Genomic DNA, 17,574 nt, shown 5'->3' on the forward strand with positions numbered 1-17,574 from the left:
GCAGCTTCCTCACCTCTCTCAGCCTTCACAGAAGCAAAGAGAGTTAGGGCCTTGCTCTCGATTAGGCTTTGGCTTAAGGGAATGCTGTGGCTAGCTTGATCTCCTATCCAGACCATTAAAACTTTCTTCATATCAGCAATAAGGCTGTTCTGCTTCCTTATCATTTGTGTATTCACTGGAGCAGCACTTTTAATTTCCTTCAAGAACTTTTCCTTTGCATTCACAACTTGGATAACTGGCACAAGAGGCCTAGTTTTTAGCCTATCTCAGCTTTTGCCATGCCTTCCTCACTAAGCTTAATCATTTCTAGCTTTCGATTTAAAGTGAAAGATTTGCAACTCTTCCTTTGATTGGACCACTTAGAGGCAACCAAAGGGTTTATTCATTGGCCTAATTTCAATACTATTGTGTCTCAGGAAATAGGGAGGCCCAAGGAGACAGAGATAGACAGGAGAACGGCCAGTGAGTGGAGCAAGTCAGGAAACACACAACATTTATCAATTAAGTTCTACATTTTATGTGGGCACAATTCGTGGTGCCCCAAAACAATCACAAGGGCTTCCCTGGTGGCGCAGTGGTTGAGAGTCCGCCTGCCGATGCAGGGGACACGGGTTCGTGCCCCGGTCCGGGAAGATCCCACATGCCGCGGAGCGGCTGGGCCCATGAGGCATGGCCGCTGAGCCTGCGCGTCCGGAGCCTGTGCTCCACAACAGGAGAGGCCACAACACTGAGAGGCCCGCGTACCGCACAAAAAAAAAAAAAAAAACAATCACAATACTAACATCAAAGATCACTGATCACAGATCACCATAACAAATATAAAATTAATGAAAATTTTTGAAATATTGTGAGAGTTACCAAAATGTGACACAGAGATACGAAGTGAGCAAATGCTGTTGGAAAAAAATGTCGCCAACAGACTTGCTCAATGCAGAATCGCCACAAACCTTCAATTTGTAAAATATGCAATATCTGCAAAGTGCAATAAAGTGAAGCACAGTAAAATGAGGTATGCCCATACTTTAGCCAATGACAAAACTGCCAATATTTATATTAAGAGTAGATGTGCTTAAATAACTCATGATTTTGAAATGTAGTGGAAGCAACATGGCTTTCTTACTTCCAGTGGAAATAAAATTTAAAATGGCCCCTATGTTCAGGAATTACTGGATGCAATACTTTTACCTACCACTTTAGCTATTATTAAGATTCCAGGGCATTCTAAACTTGACTCTCTGAAATTTAAGGGAAATCACCTTGCTGGTATTTCCGCAAGGAAAGCTGCCCTTAAAGGAACCAACAATAGCCAAACCTCTGTCATGGTCGAAAGGAATATTTCTCCAAATGATAACTTAGAAAAACTGGCTAGAGAAGCCCAACAATTGGCCTCAGAAAAAGAAAAACAAGATTGGAAACTCAACAACTGTTGACTTGATAAAAAGAGAAAGCTCTCGTTTGGACCAAATAACAACCAAGTCCTACCAGAAGCTCTAAAATTCCCAGTCCTCACCATTGTACACGCAATAAACCATTGGTCTACTGACAAAATGATAGCCTTCGTGAATCAATATTTGTAAGAAATCATTAATAAGGCCACCAAAAGTGCCTACCTCACTTGTCCCATTTATCTGAAGTACAACCCAGGGAAGCCTGTTCGTAATGCTCTCAGACATTTTAAACTGCCTAATGGACCATTTGAGGTCTGGCAAATGGATTTCATACAACTTCCTCTGTCTCATGGATATAAATATGTTTTAGTTATGGTCTGTATGTTATCACACTGGACTGAAGGCTTCCCTGGCAGACAGGCTACTGCCTCCTTTATGGCTAAAAAGTCCTTTTGGAAAAAATTATCCCTACCTAGGGAACGCCTCTCAAACTTCATAGTGATCCAGGAACCCATTTAATGGCCAGGTACTTCGACAAGTCTGTGCAGTTTGGCCAGTTTTATAATACTTTCACTGTGCTTACCACCCTCAATCCTCTGCTTTAGTCAAATGCACTAAGGGCTTTATTAAGACTCAACTGGAAAAATCTGTAGAGGCTCTCCAAATACCTTGGCCAGAAGCATTGCCATTGGTGCTCTTAAATCTTAGATCCACCCCTTTTGGAATTCATAAACTCTTACCCATTGAGATAGTCACAGGATGCCTAATGCACTTGGCTCCTGGTTCTTTTGATGCACAACTGATAAAAGGAGAGATACTCCAATATTGCAAAGGTGCAATTGCTTATATTAAAAATAACCATGCTGGGCTTCCCTGGTGGCGCAGTGGTTCAGAATCCACCTGCCAATGCAGGGGACATGGGTTTGATCCCTGGTCCAGGAAGATCCCACATGCCGTGGAGCAACTAACCCCGTGCGCCACAATTACTGAGCCTGCGCTCCAGAGCCCGTAGGCCACAGTTACTGAGCCTGCGTGCCACAACTACTGAAGCCCACGTGCCTAGAGCCCGTGCTCTGCACCAAGAGAAGCCACCACAATGGGAAGCCCACACACCACAACGAAGAGTAGCCCCCGCTCACAGCAACTATAGAAAGTCCATGTGCAGCAACGAAGATCCAATGCAGCCAAAAATAAATAAATAAATAATGAATAAATTTTTTTAAGTAGCATGTCATTAAATAAATAAGTAAATAAATAAATAAATAAAAATAAAAATAACCGTGCTTTGGTAGAGTAATCTTTTCATAGTGCACTCTCGGGAGACAAAATACTTAAGCATCACACCTTGAAACCTGAAGATTTCATCTACTGGAAAAGACACCTCCAGAAGAGCTCTCTTCAACCTCACTGCAGAGGCCCCTATCAGGTACTGCTAACCAACCCTTATACCACCAAACTTCAAGGAACAGACTCTTGGATTCATGTGACACACATAAAGAAAGCACCAAACCCTGACTGGACCTGCACCATCATCTGGTGATCTGAAAGTAAAGGTTTCCTGGAATTGAAGCAGATGACATCTGATGAGACAGCTTTCCCAAGATATCTGGACCAAGCCTGTTGGAAGCTTGCCACCAAACCTTTGATGATAACATAGAACTTCAGATGATCTCCAGTGTCTGTGATCTTGATAACATATGGATTTTAGATTAAAAGTACCTGAGAGTTTTCCCTCCTAGCCCTCCTTGTTACTCAAATACGACATCATTAACTTTCCAATCTGTGCACCTTCCCTCCAACATGAGATACTACACCCAGGAAAGGTCCTTCCTGGCATTGAGGGACAAAAAGCCACTGAAACTAGAAAACCTGACTCTTGATAAAAGATGCTTTCAGAGAAAGATCTTGATCAAAAGGGAGAAATGTTAAAAATTAATAAACAGGGGGCTTCCCTGGTGGCGCAGTGGTTGAGAGTCCGCCTGCCGATGCACGGGACACCGGTTCATGTCCCGGTCCGGGAAGATCCCACATGCCGCGGAGCAGCTGGGCCCGTGAGCCACGGCCGCTGAGCCTGCGCGTCCGGAGCCTGTGCTCCGCAACAGGAGAGGCCACAACAGTGAGAGGCCCGCGTACCGCAAAAAAAAGAAAAAAAAAATTAATAAACAGAAACCTCAGTTAAACAGAGTTGGGAGACCAGAAAAGGGAGCTCCCATACCCTGTAACGATAGCAGAGCCCAAAAGGAAGAGGAAAGGTTCCTCTTCTTTCCTGGCAAGGACACAACCACTGAAAAGCCATGGACTCCTTTACTACAGTCCTCCCAACTTCCTCTGTATAAAAGTGTTCTCCTTCCCTTGCCGTGCATGCTCACCATGGATGCCCACCCCAAACTGCAATTCTCTGCTGATCCCAAGTAAACCCGTCTTTGCTGGAGAAATATCTGGCAGTCTATTTGTTTTAGGTCAACAATAGTAATAACAACAACAAAACACACACACACATCTAGCATTTATTTAGCACTTACTATGTGCCTGGAAGTGTTTTAAATAATATATATGTATTAATTCATTTAATCCTGACAACAACCCTGTAAAATAAGCAACGGTAGCATTCTCACTTTATGGATAGGACAATAAGGTGCAGATCTCATGCTTTTGACACTACATATGCTACAATGCCATGACACACAACTCTCTAAATTTAAGGCAGCCTTTGAAATGCAACACTTAAGCACAACTTGCTTACATGCTTTTTAAAGTTCATATCTGGACTTGCAGCTATAAGGGAAATAATTTTCTCACATATGGAGTGATTTTTTAAGACTCTTGGTTGAGAACATCTGACCTGACAACACACACAGGACAAAATGGGTAAAAAATCAGGCAATGAAATCATCTTCCACCCTGCAAAATAAAACTACTACCTTCACTATTGTCCCATTCAGAAATCAAAAGTAAGGTAATTCATGGTAGGTATACACAATTTATTTTATAAATTATGGTTTCTATTTACTGAAGCTCAAAAATATCTTGGGCTGAGAATATAAAAGTTAAGAGTTCGTTATCCTTAATAGTAAATACATGTCTTACATACAAACTTTGTATAAGTGGAAATTTAATAAAAGTAACTTTTATTTTCTGCAGTATTGTTAAACATAATATGTGTTTTTAGTGTCATGATTTTTAAAGGCCAATGTTAAAATACTGCTGTATCTAAACTCACTATGAACAAAAAGTGATAAAACACACAAGAAACAAAACTTTTTTTAAATGTCTGAGCCAAATTGACACAAATTCACTTTCACAACTCCCTCTATAAAATCAATCAAAATGCTATGACAATGGTGGGAAACCAACCACATTTTGAAAAAAAATTAACTACCAAACACATCGACTAATTCTATCTCTTCCAACTTCAACTAGAAATAAATATGTACTCTAAAGTAGAAGAGTAATCGTATTTCTCAATATCTGCCAATTTGTTTACAACCCATCTCACAAAGGATAAAAATTTTAAATCCTTCTCTAAATAGCTTTGAGTTCACAAAGAGACATGACTTAAAACAAAGCAGTATAGGGAATTCCCTGGTGGTCCAGTGGTTAGGACGCAGCGCTTTCACTGCCGGGACCGGGGTTCAATCCCTGGGTGGGGAACTGAGATCCCACAAGCTGTGCAGTGCAACAAAAACAAGCAAACAAACAAAAAAGCAGTGTAAAACTGTCTAGACATTCAATTATTTCAACTTTTTCCTTCAAGAATAAGGAAAAGCTCAAAAATTGATATTTATTAAGCAAATACTTACATTTTACTCTCACAGGAAATTCAAATGAAGAATATATTTCTGGAATCCATTTTTTTTTAAACAATCAAAAACTTCTTTCAGGAAACTAAAATTATACGTTAATTTCACAAACCTGACCTTGGGCTAAAATTCTGAATCAATAAATGACTTATAGGGCTTCCCTGGTGGCGCAGTGGTTGAGAGTCCGCCTGCTGATGCAGGGGACACGCGTTCGTGCCCCGGTCCGGGAAGATCCCACATACTGCGGAGCGGCTAGGCCCATGAGCCATGGCCGCTGAGCCTGCGCGTCCGGAGCCCGTGCTCCGCAACGGGAGAGGCCACAACAGTGAGAGGCCCGCATACCGCAAAAAAATAAATGAATAAATAAAATAAAATAAATGACTTATAGTATTAATTTTGCTTTTTTTTTTTTTTTTTTTTTTTTTTTTTCTTTTTGCGGTATGCGGGCCTCTCACTGTCGCGCCCTCTCCCGTTGCGGAGCACAGGCTCCGGACGCGCAGGCCCAGCGGCCATGGCTCACGGGCCCAGCCGCTCCGCGGCATATGGGATCCTCCCAGACCGGGGCACGAACCCGTATCCCCTGCATCGGCAGGCGGACTCTCAACCACTGCGCCACCAGGGAGGCCCTTGCTTTGTTTTTAAGTTAACAACTTTTAATTTGTATTATAAAGACTGATTCCCTTCATCAATAAACAAGGAAGATACAAGCTATGATTTTATTTTATAATTCCTTTTATTTCAGAGATGCATATGGAATTAGAATCATTCCTTTACTATCTTAAAAACTATTATTTTTATATAGACTCATTTCGTTTAATACTTTTCTTCATTATCTGGTTTAATTCCCATTATTCATTCAAGAAACATTGATGTCAGGTACTTCATTAAGCATTAGTTTAATAAACAGCTTTTATAATTTTAAATACTTAAAAATAAACTGCTTACATTGTAGTTAATTTTATCTTTTGATTGATAAAATGAAAGAATAAACTTAGTTTCAAGTACTCATTCTTTGGCTCTATCATCATTATAGGGACTCAAATTCCAGAATACTGTGCCAACATAACCTTAAACCCCACAATGAAAACTAGATTTTAACAAAATATCCAGGGGAATTCCTATACTGCCGTTCTGCAACAAGTCTAACATTCAGTAGCAAAAGTTCTAATTGATGACTATATCCTTAATGATCATTCAAATCAAAGATAGTCTACGGCAATGGTTAAGAACGTAGACTCCAGAGCCAAACTACTAAATTAGAATCCAGGGCAACTCAGCTTCCTAACTGTTGAGCTTGAGTAAGTTACTACTTAGTAACCTTGCTGTATCTCAGTTTCCTCATGTGTAAAACAGTGATAACGATAGTAACTACCTCATAAGATAGTTGTGAGAATTAAATGAGTTAATTTATGTAAAGGACTTAGAAGAGTGCTTAACACATAGTAAGCATAACATGTTAGTGATAATAATCTGAAACCAACAAACCTTATACTTATGGAAGGAACACTGCCTACACACAGTACTCTATAATTTACATGGTTCTTCCAAATATACCTAACAAAAATTTTATTTTTTATGATATATATTTGGAATTTATGATCAATTTCCTGAACAATTTTTATAAATGGTTTTCATAAATCTTTGTGGAGATTAAGAAGCAATGAATTTGGGACCTCCCTGGTGGCACAGTGGTTAAGAATCCACCTGCCAATGTAGGCGACACGGGTTCAAGCCCTGGTCTGGGAAGATCCCACAGCCGGCAGAGCAGCTAAGCCCATGCAACACAACTACTGAGCCTGCGTGCTGCAACTACAGAGGCCCGCACACCTGGAGCCCGTGCTCTGCAACAAGAGAAGCCACCACAATGAGAGGCCCACACACCGCAACAGAGTGGCCCCCGCTCTCTGCAACTAGAGACAGCCCGCGCGCAGCAACAAAGACACAACACAGCCAAAAATAAACTAAAGAAAGAAGCAATGAATTTAAGAAGAGCATTATTTGACAGTGGAGCAACTTTCAAAAATCCTGTTTCTACGTAAGCTAAAACCATAAGGATCCAAGACAGCACTCTACACAAAAACATTACATACAGAACAAAAGCATTTGTGGCAGTGTTTTTGGTACTTTTTTAGTACCCTCAGGAAATTGTGCAATCCCCTGTCAGATACTTTTCCCAAGGACAAGAAACTACACACAGAACCAAATGTCCAATAAAGGTGCCTGAATTCCAAAATTATATTAGTAGCATGCAAATTCCTGAGAGGGAAATGGGAATGACCAATTAACTCCAAAATAAAAGGTACTGTTTCAACCTAAGTGTTTGCCCTTATTAAATATGTACTCTTCAGTATCAAACTGCACTAACAAAATTTCAGGAAACTAAGCTCTTAGTAAAAGATGGTCACAGGGTTAAGTCTTATGGAGTTGATGGCTTCCTCTGCTCTACAACTTGGCATAATATCTCATAAGCACATGGAGGTTAACATGCTTGCATTAAAAATGTTGTCATGGGCTTCGCTGGTGGTGCAGTGGTTGAGAATCCACCTGCCAATGCAGGGGACACAGGTTCAGGCCCTGGTCCGGAAGGATGCCACATGCCGCGGAGCAGCTGGGCCCGTGCACCACAACTACTGAGCCTGCACTCTGGAACCCACGAGCCACAACTGCTGAGCCCACATACCACAACTGCTGGAGCCCACATGCCTGGAGCCCGTGCTCCACAATGGGAGAGGCCACTGTAATGAGAGGCCCACGCACCACAGGGAACAGTGGCCCCCGCTCACCGCAACTAGAGAAAGCCGCACACAGCAATGAAGAACCAACACAGCCAAAAATAAATAAATAAATTTATAAAAATGTTGTCACATAGACCTGTGTTTTCTGATAAGATTTTCATTGTTTTTGCTCTTACATTTAGGTCTTCGATTTATTTTGAGTTAATTTTTGTGTATGGTGTGAGGTAGGGGTCCAAATTCATCATTTTGCACGTGGATATCCAGTTGTCTGTTGTCCAGCAACATTCACTGAAAAGACCATTCTTTCCCCCATTTAATGGTCTTCACACCATTGTTGAGAATCAGTTGGCCATAAATGTGAGGATTTATTTCTGGACTCTCAATTCCATTGACCTGTGTTATTCTTAAGCTAGTACCACACTGTGATTACTGTTGCTTTATAGTAGATTTTGCTTTTTTTTTTTTTTTTTGCAGTATGCGGGCCTCTCACTGTTGTGGCCTCTCCCGTTGCAGAGCACAGGCTCTGGACGCGCAGGCTCAGTGGCCATGGCTCACGGGCCCAGCCGCTCCTCGGCATGCGGGATCCTCCCAGACCGGGGCACGAACCTGTATCCCCTGCATCGGCAGGCGGACTCTCAACCACTGCACCACCATGGAAGCCCTATAGTAGATTTTGAAATTGGGAAGTGTGAGACCTCTAAGTTTGTTCTTTTTCAAGATTGTCTTGGCTATTCTGGGTACCCTGCATTTCCATATGGATTTTAGGATCAGCTTGTCAATCTCTGCAAAAAAGGCAGATGGGATTTTGATAGGAATTGCACTTAACCTGTACATCATTTGGGGGAGTCCTGCGATATTAACACTGTTAAGTCTTCTAGTCCATGAACTTAGGATGTCAAGATTAGACTTATTATTTTAAAACCACATTCCTTAAACTGCCCAGTCCAACTGCTAAAATAAAACAACCAAGAAAAATACCTTCAGCCCCAAAGAACTGAATCCATTCCAGCTTTACTTGATGCTGCAGAGTTCAATCACAAAAGAAAGAAAGGTCACACAAGAGATCCCAATAATAATTTTTAGAATGTTTGTCCTTTAAACCTAATAATTACCCTCTTCTCTCATCTCCACTTGCTCCTACTTTCTATTTATTTGGATGATTCTTTTCCAATATGTCTTTTCTTTTAACCTATTCTTACTTTCCCCTCTTCATCTTCAAAAATCATTTTTTCTTACATCTATAATCTAAAAATGGGCACCAATGGCTTTCTATATGCATGATTTGGCAAAATATAAGTATCAAGGTTTCTGACTTTCCTTTTATGATGACTGACAGAGGGAAATAATAATCATAGTAAGTTTCATCTTCATCAAAGTGATGTTCTTTATGCGATTCTGGAAGTGCTGAGAATACTGATAAGAAAATTTTCCTACCATTTTCTGAACTAAGTCCACAGTAAGTTGAAACACTAGTATGGCAATTTTTGAACTTCTACTATGGCAAACTTAGCCAGTGACAGCATGGCAATGCCAGATATATAATCATGAAAAGGAAAACCATATACAATAAGATGCCTTCCATATTTAACAGTCACAGCTAAACTTTCTTTTCACTCTTGCAAAGCTACAACAGAGTCAGGTTTGCTGTTTTACTTAGACCACCTGTTATTTCTTAGCAATCCGTTCTTTATCCACAACATAGTACCACATCCTCATTACAAACAGTTATTTGTCAGCTAGAATCTCAACAACTCACATTTCAGATTACTGCAATTTAACCTTACACTATTAATTACTAAATAATGCATGTTCTCCAGACTGAAATTTCCTGTCCTAGAGGTAATATAGCCATGAGAGAAAAAGGGGGTTTTTGGTAGTGGTCACAGTAAGGGCAGTTGGAGCCATACTATGACACCTGCTTCCCCTCTTTTACTGTTCTACTCTCTAGTTACTGTTACTGCTTGTTCAATCTCCCAATACTACTTTTGACCTCTAGTAAAAGGGACTAGTCTCTGATCACTAGTTAAAGAATAGAAGGATATTATAACTGCTTTCTGTTTCTCAACAGCAAGAAAATATTAATGATAAAACAAGCCTTATATCGCAACATTAAGTAGACATTACCAGTGGTATAATCTAGCTAAAATATTTAACTTGGATCCATCAAGTCTTTTAGTTTACAGGAAAAGAAACAAGATAAATGGCACCACATGGAAGCTACCAGACAAATCCAGAAGTTAACTGCAGGACAACTGGTTTGGTCTCCCCAGTGACTCAGAGTCATGAAAAAAGGGACCATGCTACATTAAAAGAAACTTAAGTGACATTAATTAAGGCATGATCCTGGATTAGATACTGATTTTGACATAACAGCTTCAAAGAACATTCTTAGATAGGCAAAAAAAAATTTATTTATTTATTTATTTATTTTTTTTTTTTTTTTTTTTTTGGCTGTGTTGGGTATTCATTGCTGAGTGCGGGTTTTCTTTAGTTGCGTTGAACCAGGGCTACTATTCATTGCGGTGCACGGGCTCATTGTGGTGGCTCCTCTTGTTGTGGAGCACAGGCTCTAGAGCACAGGTTCAGTAGTCGTGGCGCATGGGTTTAGTTGCTCTGCGGCATGTGGGATCTTCTTGGACCAGGGCTCGAAGCCGTGTCCCCTACACTGGCAGGCGGATTCTTAAGCACTGCACCACCAGGGAAGCCCCATAGGCAAAATTTTTAATATTGTCTGAGAATTTATTAAGAGGAAAATTTACTTAAATGGAAAGTTGGTGGGGAGGGGGGTCACTGCCTGAAAAAAAAGGTTTCAAAACAGTATCTAGGGCTTCCCTGGTGGCGCAGTGGTTGAGAGTCCGCCTGCCGATGCTTGGGACACGGGTTTGTGCCCCGGTCCGGGAAGATCCCACATGCCGCGGATCAGCTGGGCCCGTGAGCCATGGCCGCTGAGCCTGCGCGTCCGGAGCCTGTGCTCCGCAACGGGAGAAGCCACAACAGTGAGAGGCCAGTGTACCGCAAAAAAAAAAAAAAAAAAGTACCTATATAATGTTCACCATACAATCCAGCAATCCCACTCCTAAATATTTACAATATATATGTATATATATGTGTGTGTGTGTCTGTCTGTATGTCTTATGAAACACACAAAGACTTGTACGTGAATGTTCATAGTAGCTCTATTCACAATCACTAAAAACCAGAAAAAAACCCAAATGTTCATCGACTAGCAACTGGATAGCAAATTGCAGGACACGTACATTGGAGCAGTACTCAGTAATAAAAAGGAAAGGTCTTCTACAACTTTTACTGACTGTGATGGTGATTATACAACTATACATATTTGTCAGAACTCATACAACTATACACTTAAAGTTGATAAATTTTATTTTTTATAAATTATACTTAAATAAAGATGATTTTAAATATAATTAGAAGTAAAGACATTTTGTGCAGTCTTATTTTAGCTAAAATACCTATATACATTTGTCAGTATGTGTGCAAATATTGTTATATAGAAAGATGTACAGAAAAAGTTCCAGAAAGTTATGTATTAAGGTATTAATAGTAGTAATCACTGTATTAATAATTTTACGGGAGGGGGGTATTTTTGCTTGTCTTATGTTTTCTAATTTTATACCATGCACACATGCAGTTTTTGTAATAATAAAAGGCTGTGTGTGTGGTTTTTTTTTAATACAGACACTTTGATTTAAAATTTTCTTGGGCTTCCCTGGTGGCGCAGTGGTTGAGAGTCCGCCTGTCAATGCAGGAGACACGGGTTCATGCCCCAGTCCAGAAAGATCCCACATGCCGCGGAGCGGCAAGGCCCATGAGCCGTGGCCGCTGAGCCTGCACATCCGGAGCCTGTGCTCCGCAACAGGAGAGGTCTCAAGAGTGAGAGACCGACCTCCCGCAAAAAAAATAAAAAATTTAAAAAAATAAAATGAAATGAAATAAAATAAAGTAAAATAAAATTTTCTTATAGGGACTTCCCTGGTGGCACAACGGTTAAGAATCCGCCTGCCAATGCAGGGGACACAGGTTCGAGCCCTGGTCCGGGAAGATCCCACACGTCTCGGAGCAACTAAGTCCATGTGCCACCACTACTGAGCCTGCGCTCTAGAGCCCACAAGCCACACCTACTGAGCCCGCGTGCCACACTACTGAAGCCCACTCAACTAGAGCTCATATCCGCAACGAGAAGCCACCACAATGAGAAGCCACCACAATGAGAAGCCCGTGCTCCGCAACGAGAAGCCCGCACACCACAACGAAGAGTAGCCCCCCACACACTACAACTAGAGAGAAAGCCTGTGCGCAGCAATGAAGACCCAACACAGCCATAAATAAATAAATAAATTTTAAAATAAATAAATAAATAAATTTTTCTTATAGAAATGTCTGTGAGATCAATCTGTGGATCTGTGGGTTATAAATTTAATTATAATTGTGATTCTGAAGGTAAGTTTATATTGTTTAAATAATATTTACAGCATAAGCAATTATTTTCTTTGGTTCATAGTGAATACACATTCAATGAACATGATATGTTACAAGCATCATATCTGCATTATATTGTTGTCTCTGGTTTCCTCCTGCACAAAATAGCAATCTACTCCAGCTACTGAAGAAGCACCAAAATAAAAATAATACTATTAAATTTCAATTCAAACATCAGGCTTTGTCTCTAAGAGTTTTTTAAAAACAGCAATCATTTTATGGCTGAGTAATATTCCATTGTATATATGTGCCACATCTTCTTTATCCATTCATCTGTCAATGGACACTTAGGTTGCTTCCATGTCCTGGCTATTGTAAATAGTACTGCAGTGAAGGTGGATAGACCTAGAGTCTGTCATACAGAGTGAAGTAAGTCAGAAAGGGAAAAACAAATACCATATGCTAACACATATATATATGGAATCTTAAAAAAAAAAATGGTTCTGACGAACCTAGGGGCAGGACAGGAATAAAAACGCAGACGTAGAGAATGGACTTGAGGACACAGTGAGGGGGAAGGGTAAGCTGGGATGAAGTGAGAGAGTAACAGTGATATACATACACTACCAAATGTAAAATAGATAGCTAGTGGGAAGCAGCTGCATCACACAGGGAGATCAGCTCAGTGTTGTGTGACCACCTAGAGGGGTGGGATAGAGAGGGTGGGAGGGAGATGCAAGAGGGAGGGGATATGGGGATATATGTATACATATAGCTGATTCACTTTGTTATACAGCAGAAACTAACACAACATTGTAAAGCAATTAGACTCCAATAAAGATGTTAAAAAAATAGCAATCATTCAAAAGAAGCAAGAATTGTAATCAACAAACTTAATGAAAAAATACTGCTTCTGCTTTTAGTAAAAATAAGTAGTAAAAGAACAGGACATTAATAAGAACTATGGGGTAAGAGTAAACAGCTTTCAGTTATACTTTTATTATTTTTAATAATACATACAAATACGTTGTCAAATATCGTATAGAGCAGCCTAGATTTAGCAGTCTTTTACAATACAACTGTGTGGTGTGAAAGACTCTTTCACTGTTCCTCAAACACTCACAGGGATTTCTGGGGTCACAGAAAAGTGACGGGGACAGGAAGAGGTTTGAGGTTTGAGGTTTTTGTTTTGTGGGGGGAGGGTTTGGTGTTTGTTTGTTTGTTTTGGTCTGAGTTTTAGGTTTGTTTATTTTGGGGGGGAGGGATTTTTTTTTGTTGTTGTTGTTTTTGGTTTGGCAGTTTTGTTTGCTTTGGGGCTTGCTTTTAAATAGAGTTAATTAGCAAAAGAAGATAAACAACAAAGTACCAAATCCCTACCACACGCAAGGCATTGTTCTAAATATCTACCTACATTCTCTTTTACTTAACAATTCTTTGAGATGGATATTACTGTCCCATTATACATATGAGAACACTGGATATATAACACTTAAGATTTGTCAAAAACTCAACTAGTAAGTAGCAGAGCCAAAACTTAGAGATATGAACCTGGATTTGCATCCATACTTGAGCTTTCAAAGACCATTCTTCCTCACTATTTTCGAGGAAAGATCTGAAACAGAAAATTGGAACAGACTACCACTAAATGATGAAGCTAAAAGATATATCCAAAACTCAACTGTATTTTTTCTATACACTAGCATGAGCTAGTGATGAACAGTGATGTGAAATGAAATGTTAAAAACAGTACCATGTACAACAGCATCTAATAGAATAAAATAAATACTTAGATAAATTTTTGGAAGAAATGTAAGACTTGGGCCTGAAAACTATAAAACATCATTGAAAGGACAGATTAAACACAATCTCTATAAAAATCCCAGCTACTCTTGGGCAGAAATTGATATGCTGATCCTAAAATCCATATGTAAGGGACCCAGAAAAGTCAAAACAGTCTTGAAAAATAACCAAGTTATAGAACTTACACTTAATTTCAAAACCTATTACAAAGCTACTGTAACCAAATAGTGTTGTACTGGCATAAGGATAGGCAATAGAATAAGATTGAGAATCCAGAAAAAAACCTAACACATATTCAGCTAAGGGTGCAAACACCACCCAATGGGATAAGAACAGTCTTTTCAATATATAGTGCTGGGACAACTGGATCACAATATGCAAAAGAATGAATTTGTACCACTGCCTTACACCATATGCAAAAATTAACTCAAAATGGATTGACGACCTAAATATAAGAACTAAAAACATAAAATTCTTAGAAGAAAGCATAGGGGTAAACCTTCATGACCTTGAATTTGGCAAGGGATTCTTAGATATGACACCAAAAGCATGAGCAACAAAAGAACTTCATCAAAATTAAAATGTTTTTTGCAACAAAGGACACTGTCAAAAAAGTTAAAACACAACCTACAGAATGGGAGAAAACATTTGCAAATCATATATCTAATTTAGTATCCAAAATATTTTTTAAACTCCTACAATTCAATAATAAAAAGACAAATAACCCAATTAAAAATTGGACCCCCCCCCAAAATGGACAAAGGATTTGAACAGAAATTTCTCCAAAGATATACAAATGGCCAATAAGCACACACACAAAAATATGCCCAACATCATTAGTCATCAAGGAAATGCAAATCAAAATTGCAATAAGATACCATTTAACACTTACTAGGATGGCTAAGTTAAAAAGACAAACCATGGGACTTCCCTGGTGGCGCAGTGGTTAAGAATCTGCCTGCCAATGCAGGGGACATGGCTTCGATCCCTAGTCCGGGAAGATCCCACATGCCGCGGAGCAACTAAGCCTGTGAGCCACAAATACTGAGCCCGGGTGCCACAACTACTGAAGCCCACACGCCTAGAGCCGGTGCTCCACAACAAGAGAAGACACTGCAATGAGAAGCCTGCACACCACAACGAAGAGTAGCCTCCGCTCGCCACAACTAGAGAAAGCCAGTGGGCAACAATGAAGACCCAACACAGCCAAAAATAAATAAAATTTAAAAAAAAAAAAAGACAAACCAATAACAAGTACTGGCAAGACTGTAAAACTCTCATACACTGCTGGTGGGAATGCAAAATGATGCAATGACTTAGGAAACAGTTTTTCAACTCTTCAAAAGGTTAAAATAGAGTTACCATATAACCCAGCAACTGGGATATGCCCAAGAGAAATGAAAACATATGTCCACACTAAAGCTTGTACACAAATGTTCATAGCAGCATCATTCATTATAACCAAAAAGGGGGGGGGGAACCTATGTCTATCAATGCATGAAAAGATACAATGTGGTATATCTGTTCAATTAAGTATTATTCAGCTATAAATAAATGATACAGGTACAACATGGCTAAACCTCAAAAACACTGATAAGTGAAAGAAGCCAGTCACAAAAAGACCACATATTGTAAGATTAATTATATCTCAACAAAGCTGGGGTTTTTTAAGACACTTTAAAAAAAAAAAGTCATGGGGATGCACAGCATGGTGACTATAGAACTATAACACTGTATTGTATATTTGATTGTTGCTAAAAGAGTAGATCTTAAAAGCTCTCATCACAAGAAAAAAATCTGTAACTATGTATGGTAATGGATGTTAACTAGACTTACTGTAATGATCACTTTGTAATATACATAAATATCAAATCATTATGTTGTACACCTGAAACTAATGTTACATGTCAATTATATTGATATCCCAATTAAAATAAGGAATTTTTAAAAAGACATGTGCATGAACTACAAAAACGAAACGCTGAGAGAAAAAAAGCACCTAATTTTCAATTTTTCTTCTTCATGCATATTCCTAAAATTTTGTCTTCGTATACATTCATATTTTGTCCATGAACAACTACTGAAATTAAATCAAGTACTGAAATTCAAAAAACATGAAAAAAACAGCTCCTGAAATATCAAATAACTTTCAAACAATTCTACTTCAGCATTGACTCTGAACTAAATATAAATCTCAATTTCAAAATACCACATAAAAATTACAAATACTCAGAGGTTTAAGCAAATTGCCAGCTTTTCTGAATAAACAGTAATTCAGATTTGCTTTGATGAAAATGTAAATATTTACCTGCCTGAAAAGAACAAAATCCTATAAGCCTAGTGTTCCCAAATGATGAAAAGAAAGAAAAATGCAATTTTTTAATTCAGAATTTAGTTTCAGAATTAATTTTAACCTAGCTAGGATTATACATAGTTGATGGTTTATACTAAGCAAAGTATACCCTGCTTTTGCCTAAAATATACTGAAAACAAGGCATTTATAAACAGTTACAAAAGTTAAGTTGGGACTGAGAAAAATCACATCATACAGTAAATGTGACAGAGATAATAACTTCAAAAAGCTCCTGAAAATACAAGAACTCCTATTTTGGAAACTCCCTAAGTCATTTAGTCTTTCTACAAATATTTACTGACCATCTACCATGTGCTAAGCACTGCGCCTGATACCAGGATGCCATGGTGAGCAATGAACAGATCAGGTCCCTGCTCGCAGGAAGCTTACACTAAAACAGTGCTTGTCAAATGTGCCTGATATAATCACTCAAGAGCTTGTTAAAAATTCAAAATCTGCTCCTCTTCTTTGGAGAGTCTGAGTCCGTGGGCCTGGGGTGAGTTATGACGCCTGTATATTTATCAAGCGCTCCAGATTATTCCTATGCCCTGGCTGTTTAGGGAGCCCGATGCTCGGCGGCATCCCATCCCATCCAGCCGGAGCCACACCTCCGAAGTCCATTTCACTCAACTTCCTTCACCCTGACCGATAAATACCCCAAACACACCACCACGCTGAGATGGATGTAAAGCGTTCCAAAATCACTCTGTGCTGAGACACCGACAGACTTGCTTCCTTCCGGGAACGGACAGCTCACTGCCTTAGATTCCACCTGGGGCTGTCTGCACCTGAGCCTCCCGGGGCTGCGCCGACACCTGTCTCCTAGCGGCTGCGGTCTACCTCTCCCGTGGGCCCGAGTCACGGGCAGCCACCGCCCAGTGGGGACGGAGGCAAGGGATTGGCACCGCGCGCATTAGGCGCCGACTGTATACGCCCCCCCGTGCGCGCACACACACTCCCGCGGAAACTGAGGTGGGCAGGCAACAGACCGGGTCCCGCTGCCGAGCGGCGCGAGGCAGGGCTCGAACCCGGACGACAGGGCGGGTTCCGCCTCGCGG

General features: G+C 39.9%; 1 protein-coding gene across 2 annotated transcripts in view; it reads right to left on the reverse strand.

Annotated features, from left to right (window-relative positions):
• Positions 1–17,574, reverse strand: part of TTC28 (tetratricopeptide repeat domain 28) — a 598,353-nt gene that overhangs the window by 580,471 nt on the left and 308 nt on the right. The gene's annotated exons all lie outside the window — the stretch shown is intronic.

Source organism: Mesoplodon bidens, assembly GCF_964165515.1.
Source record: "Mesoplodon bidens genome assembly, chromosome: 13".
Lineage (NCBI taxonomy): Eukaryota > Metazoa > Chordata > Mammalia > Artiodactyla > Ziphiidae > Mesoplodon > Mesoplodon bidens.